This window comes from Papio anubis, chromosome 2 (genome assembly GCF_008728515.1).
Source record: "Papio anubis isolate 15944 chromosome 2, Panubis1.0, whole genome shotgun sequence".
NCBI classification, from domain to species: domain Eukaryota; kingdom Metazoa; phylum Chordata; class Mammalia; order Primates; family Cercopithecidae; genus Papio; species Papio anubis.
The window spans coordinates 12,884,727-12,892,490 of record NC_044977.1 but is presented as its reverse complement, the minus strand read 5'-3'; the positions used below and the strand labels follow the sequence as shown (position 1 = coordinate 12,892,490).

General features: G+C 34.4%; 1 long non-coding RNA gene across 1 annotated transcript; it reads right to left on the bottom strand.

Annotated features, from left to right (window-relative positions):
• Positions 1 to 2,673: 2,673 nt before the first annotated feature.
• Positions 2,674 to 7,345, bottom strand: LOC110742502. Its single transcript, XR_002520233.2, has 2 exons — positions 6,872 to 7,345; positions 2,674 to 4,844 (listed from the first exon to the last, which is right to left on the bottom strand). It is a non-coding gene; the product is annotated as an uncharacterized LOC110742502 (long non-coding RNA).
• Positions 7,346 to 7,764: the final 419 nt, after the last annotated feature.

Sequence of the window (7,764 nt, the reverse complement as noted above, 5' to 3'; positions counted from 1 at the left end):
CCTAAATAGTATTTCCTTCCTAAGAAGAACTTTGGTGCTAGTTGATTAAATAATATCTATAAATGCACATTTATAGAAATTCAAAAATACACATATTCAAAGATATTATGCAAGTACTCATTTGCGTCATTTATTCATTTGGTAGCCATTTATTGACAGCTTTCTGTATTTCATGTGCTGGTGTTTAGAAGACTCAGAATGCATAGTGCATAGTCCATTCTCTCCATGAGCTCCCTGCTCAAGTGTAGAAGTCAAATCAGCAAAACCAACATATCATTATGGCTAATGTGCACACATGGTTTGCTATGAAAACACAGAAGGGATAGTAACTCAGACAAAAGAATTGTGACTCAGTTTCATAGAGCACAAAGTGATCTGAACTCAAATGTCTATTTCTCTATTATGCTTCTCTTGACCCTCAAACTATATAGCCATGCAACTTGCTATCATCACTCTTTGTATTTTTTCTTTCGTAATTTTAATGACATTAATATATGTGTCTCTGCCATTAGCTAGTAAGTTCTGGAGAATTGTCCTGGGTTCTCAGCATTTGCACAGTGTCCAGCATACAGTAAGTGTATTGACTGAATAAACAAATACATAAAAGGCTTGAAATGTTTGTGCCTTTTGATGTTTAAAACATTGATTTAGTTGAATATTTATTTCTGGTAAATAATGTTTTCACAATACACAGTCTTCCTTAGGTTTTTTTTGGTGTTCATGATTAATTCTCCTAAGAATTCAATATATTTTCTTTGCTTTTCTTGATATTTTACAGAAAACGCTGAGGTTTTAATTTTTACACAGAGTTTGTAAAAAATATATGCCTCCTTTATTTTTAAGTATTTGTGTGTATGATTTGAGGAAAATGTTTTACTCTTTGTGCTGTTTACTCTTTTTCAATAAGGACAGTGTGGTTAAGACTTCAAAGATGCTATTCATTGATATATTCAGAAAAGAAATTATGTGCTCTTTTGATTGACTTAAAGCTTGTGATTGCAGCAGCAGGAGGGGAAAAAAAGTATTTTTAGGTGTGCTAGAAAGAAGTGTCAAAGCACCTCAGGCTGAGCAGACAGTCCAAGATAACACTCTTGCCTGATGTTAAAGACAATCTGTTCCTGCCTTTTCGCCACTCTGATTATAGCTCATGCACCCCTAAGTTTCTAGTTGAGAAACTTCAGTGCTGATAGTTGCGTATTTAGATAAGTGAATAAGGTGACAGGAAAGCTTTTTATTTTGAAAATTATGATTGAGAGTGCTCACTGTCTGCTTCTATTACAAATTTAATTTTTAATTGTTCAAAACCTCTTTAGAGGACTGCGTATCTTGAAAGATTTATAATGGCATATAGAATTGTCAGCAGGAAGAAACACCAGGAGCCATTAGTTAGTTCCCCAACTTCTTGGTAGGACTGGATCCAAGCCCACCCCAACATATGGAGAGCCTTAGGAAAGAAGACTCCTCAGATCGTTTCCTTACCTGGTTCAGTGCCTTGAAATGTTGTGTTGTCACAAGAAGCCTCCACAGGAAGTCACAAGGTCTGACTTCTATTTTTAATACAGCAATGTGCTCCGTCGTGTTACGTTTACAAAACCTACCTACATTTTTGTATGTCTATAGTGACAATAGTTGGATACAAACTTAAAAATCCCATTCAAAAAAGTGAGTTTGGAAGGAAAACATCATTCCCCCCTTGTGAAACACAGCTCTGAAAGGTACAAACCAGAAATAGCAAATCCGTTTAATAGTCAGACCCTATGATAATCCATTGATTTCATTTTCATAATTCTTCTCAGTGTTGGTATTCAAAGTTTTTTTTTTATTTTCAAAAATGAGAGACTCTAAGATTGAAAAGTAATTTCAAAGTATAAATAATATTTCTGTTGCTTGTAGGAAGGGATTCACTATACATTTAGGCATACAGAAGGAGAAGAAATGCCTGGAAAGTGTGAGAAGAAATACATTAACAAATACAAAATATTGTTGGTGCTAACCCTTTAAGGAATAAAAGTTGATTTTGAACCACCACATACCCTTTCTTCTGCATAGAAGCGTTTGAGATGTTTGAGATGCATTACACAGCACCATCCTAGTGTTTCTGAGTCAAAAATCTCGAGAATAGGACTTGTAAAGCTGGATTTGTCACAGACATCTCAAATTGTACCATTGCATCTGGCTCAGGGACCACATTTAGAAAACACCATATCCGGTTAGTATGAGTAAGAAAGGGACACTGTTTTTTTGCAGCTATAGCAGAAAGCATATATTTATATATATATACACACACACACATATACATACATACACACACATACATACATAATGCAATAAATATTTTTAAGGAGCCCCATCACCCCAATATCCCTCACAAGTATAAGAGGCAAGCCCATTATACTAGCTCTCCTATAATACTTCATCCCTGGCATTTCTATTTGCTAATTATGCTTCCTGATATTTAAACTTTGGTTATATCTATAAAGCTGCTACTTAAGCTCATTTTCATTATCTTTAAGACATGAAATATTTACCTTTTTTTCAAGCTTTATTGAGGTATAATTGCAAATAAATAATTGTGTATATTCAAAGTATATGATGTGACATTTTGATTTATGTATATACTGCAAAAACATTTCCAACAAGTTGATTGACATATTTATCACCTCACCTAGTGCCTTTTTTTTTTTTCCGAGACTTATCTCTTGAGTATATTCATCTTGCTTAATTAAAACTTTAGGCCCATGAATTAATGACTCTCCATTTTCCTGTTTCCCTACTCCCTATAATCAACAGAGATACATTGTACACTTACAAAAACTGTCGAGAGGGTGGATCTCTGTTAAGTATTCTCAGCACAATAAGATAAAAGTATAAAACAAACGATAAATGGCTTAGAAAGGTAGCTCCTTCAGTAGGATGTAAACCTTTAGGACTCTTGTGGAATACTATGGAAAAGACCACAAATTATTCTGCCCCCTGAATCTTTGCCCATTATACACCCCTCACACTCTGAGTCCAGTCTTGGTGATGTGCCTTGCTTTAGTCAGTGGTTTATAGCAAATGTGGTACAGTAAGTTGCTTGAAAGTGTTTATGCCCTTACTGCTATTGGAATCCTATGACTACCATGTGGAATGCCTGAGAGAGTCAACTGTGGAATGAGTCACCTGGGTCCTAGCAATTCCTCTGACCTCATACCAACAGCTTCCAAATGTTGCACATGTGAATGAGGCCGTCTTAGGCCACCCAGCTGCTAAGACATCCATGAGTAAAGTGGCTTTGTACATTTAGAGTGAAATTTCAATACTGTGTCATTAGATTCATTCATTCATAGATTTAAATAATTAAGTTGCTCAAATAATGAAAGCTTCATGAGACTAATTATTGAGATAGTTTTAAAAACAGACACAATGGTTTTTTTTTTTTTTTTGGTTTCTGTTTGTGAAGTATTTTGACAACCTGCTGTGGTTGTATTTGTAATTAAATAATTTATATATTTAAATTAAATAATTGATCATCCTGTAGTAAAATTTCTGAAATCTCCAACCAGGAAATATAAGTGCTTGTAAAACAAATAATATGTATGACAAAGATACCTACTTATGCTTATTTCCTTAAATACCTACATAAAAAGTTGATGCATATGCTACATGAGATGAACCTAGAAAATGAGCATATTCATAAATAATAAAGGTTTTAAAATGTGTTAAGGAATATAATTACTAAGATAATTCAAGATAGGATATTTTCTATATTGTGTGAGTATTAGGTAGCTATGCATATTATATGTTAATATATTTCAAAACTCTTAAAATTGACTTTACAGTTAATACCACATCATGGCCCAAACCTAAATTTAGTGGTAAAAACAAGGTAATCCCACTGAATGCATCTCTAAATGCCTAAGTTATTGTACTGTTGTAAATTAGGCACTGTGGGAATTTAGTTTGCTGAAGTGGTTGTAAATGCAGGTACCTAATATGCTTAATGTTCAAACACAGAATTCTTAGGTGCTTGGGGAAATTCGTTAGAAGAAAATATGATTTTGCATAAACGTGCATGTGTGTTTGTGCATTACTATATCAGATACATTAATAATAAATGGGGGAATATTGTTTTGTTTACTTACATACATATTTTGTGTTTATATCTTATACATAAAAGCAGAAACATATCATATGGCCTCTCTTTGGTACTTACTAAAAAACTTTCCAGTCCATAGATATTTGTTTACATTGACCTGAGCTTGTCTAGTTCATGTGTCAAATCTATCTTCTTTTATGTAACACACCTACTCTAAATCCCATGAAAACATTACGAGTATGGGTGTTAATATATGTACAGAACAAATTATAGAGTAACTATTACTTCCACATACCCAAAAAAAAGTATTACAATAACTTTTCGTTTTTTAAATAAATCAGCTCTCCCTCTGGCTCCATGAAACTTTAATTCACATTGGGACAAGTGGACACCTGTTTATTTACAAAGCTTTCAGTCATGGAGACACAGATTCAGAGACTTGAGACAAGAATAAAATAAGTTAGATGGCCTCCTTTTAAATCCAACTGTGACTTTCATCCTTGTCACAAAATAAGCACAACATTTGGCAAGACTGGAAGCTTCCACTGCACACAGGTCCAAGTTGGCATAGAATCACCTTGACAGGCTCTCAGATCAGCAAGAACTCTCAACTGTGAAAGGGTCCTTTTGCTAAATTTAACTTTTCCTTGGTAAAATAAATGAGATGCTCCTGAGGATAAGAAATAGTCTCAGGATCAAGGAGAAGAGGCGTCAGGTTCAGTCAGCTCATCAAGTATGTAAGATATCAAGGTAGGTTAACAACAGCCTGTACAAGAGAAATGCAAAGTGTATACAAATTAGGATAGTCCTGAAAACTTGGAAAGCGAAATGATTTACTTTGCTTTGTTTTCCCTCCAGGACCATATCATTTCCATTTTCTTTGGAGGCATCTGAGTCTAACAGTCAGAGTAAGGAAGACAGATAATTGTGTTGTGTCTCGATGTTTGCAATTCTGGGTCTGAAGGCTATTTTCAATGTTCGGTTTTATGATTAGAAGGGACTCTAACTTTCTTTGGCTTAAATTGAATATCTTCCTAAAACAGAGCCCAAAGAAATACATGTAATGAAAAAGTTGCAGTGCTGACAAGCTGTGACACTACCAGGCTGAGTCATGCACACAGCTTGAACTTTGAAGTCAAGAACGTTTTCGTCTTTATTTAGGTTCACGATTTGCACAGAGGGCTATATCTTTTCCCACGTCACACAAAACATGTTGGCAAAACCTTGATGAGATGCTGTAGCATAAGTGTGGTTATTTTAGGAATCGCCTTGGCTCACTGTAGGGTGAACCAAGCTGTCAAGTGGTATAAGAAAGTTACTTAACTAAAGAGTGTCTTAGTAAATTAAATATTGATGAAAAAGAGCCCTTAATCTCCTTCTGCCTCTGGACAGGCATTTGCTTAATTTCAACTTTATTTACTTAAATTCTCAGTCCCCTTTTTTTGTTAGATAGCAGAAACAGAGAATTTTATTATCTTGCCAGAGACAGACTTCTGTGCCACATGATATAAATTGTTCCCTTTTTTTCTGGACAAACAAGGTTTATTACATACTCATAGCTTTAATATATTTAATCAGTCTACATTGATGGAACTTTTCCAAAGTTTCATGCCTGTATCAACACAACATAAAATACTGTTTGGCTAAGTTGAAATGCTGTGGCATTCTACAGTGAAAGTCTTATGTGTTTTACTAGCTAGGATTTTCCCCTTGTTCATTTTACTTTTAGGAATGCAACAGTCAGAGAACCTTAGGAAACTACTGTTCTAAACTGTTCATTTTGCATTTGAGAAAACAACTCCCAACATGCAGAGAAATTTATCCTAACTCACACAGCTAGTCAGTAAAAGACTTCATATCAGAAATTAATGTTCCTGGCTCCTGGTGCTTTTCTTCTGATAAACAGGCTCCCTAGAAGTTTTCAGAGCTTTTTTAGTTCCCTCTTTTTTCCCCATATCAAAAACTGGACGCTTTCCCTATTTCTCATCCTCTGACCATATATGAAACACTCTGCTAAAACGTGGCAGTGTTAAGGAATGGTAAATACCTATTATTGCTATCTCCAGGCCTATCGCCTTTCAGGAGGTGACTTAGACACTGATGCTACAGTTTTACATTGTCACATTTTTAATTTGAGAGTCCTATTCAAAAGAAGAAAAATAGAGAAAAAATATGAATATGAATGTTCAGTATTATGATTTTTAAACTTTATTCATCTTAATGTATTTTTCTTTTTTGAAAAAAAAATTTTTTTAATTTAATTCATTTTAAACTTGAAAAAAAATCTCTAAAATTTGCTGAAAAGACAATAGAAAATATATTCCACAAGATTTTTTCCATTCTGTGAAAATATAGCACTACAAAAGGACTGGGAGTTCCCTGAATATTGTAAAATAGTCTCATAATTGTACCTATTATCTCTAGTTTTTGTTCTCCTAAGGAGAAGAAAGGCCCAAATCGATTTTTCCCTGCACTATTATATTCTAACTTTCTTAGTCTCTACATCCCCAAATCATTAGACAGTCAAAGCCTCTTTATTTCAAATGTTGGAACATCCAGAAGATTTGGAAGCACAGATGAGGCAGGGGATCTAGGGAGCTCCCTCTCCACCTTACACAATTCAATCACCACAGCTTTGCAAAGGACTCTCGAATTTTGCCAAGGATGTGCCTCGGTAGAACTTTATCCTTTGACTGCATAGAATATGCCTTTTTACTCATTTTCTTCCAAGTGCTCCAGTCTTCATAATAGACCCTCAACCCACCAGAAAAACCCTCTGCTCCTCAGTCTTACCCTGATTTTAGGCATTTTCTTCAGTGGTGATCAGGAAATTTCAGATGTCTTGACATCAGGCTTGCTGTTCATTTTGCAACATTCTCACTGGATCAACTAAATATACAAGGTAAGGTGTCACTTTCAGGCCCGCAAACAGTAGAACCAGTAGTAAGCAGCAGCAGACCTAGTAGTAAGCAACTACACTTAAGGAGAAAGCACCAACATATGTAAGAGAAACGACGAGGTTTACCAGAAGTATTATTCGAGGCCAGCGCTGTCCAATCAATAGATGATGGAAATGTTCTCTTCTGTGCTGTTCAATATGATAACCACGGCTATTAAGCACTTAAAATGTAACCAATGCAACTAAAAACTGAATTCTAAGTTTTATTTAATTTTAATTCATTAATCTTTAAAATTTAGGTAGTCATACGTGGCCAGTTATACGATACTGAATATTATAGTTTCAGACAACATGTTTTTACAATAGCAATATGATTTTTCTAAAACTTTAAAAGACTTTTGTTAATTAAGGCATTGCTCTGTGTTCCAGAAATAAAAATAGAAACAAAATCCAATATAAGATCTAAAGGTAAAATTACAAATATTTTATGATTTTATAATTGCTATTTTTTTCTGAACATTTTTATTTTTGTCTAAAAATACAGTCTATTCTCACTTGATTTTTTTCTTTCCCTTTATTTCCCATGCAGGATGCTACTTTCTGTAATAGTGAAGGAATTTAGAACTTTTAATTTGGGCATTTAAAGCAGCATCTGTTAGAACAAAAGTACAGGACTACATAATAACCAGGGCCACATACATTATGTACTCCCTAAGCCAAATTAAACTGGAAAATTGTCTAGGAATAAAGGGTCAGCTCTAATAAGCTGAACATAATCTCCTGTATT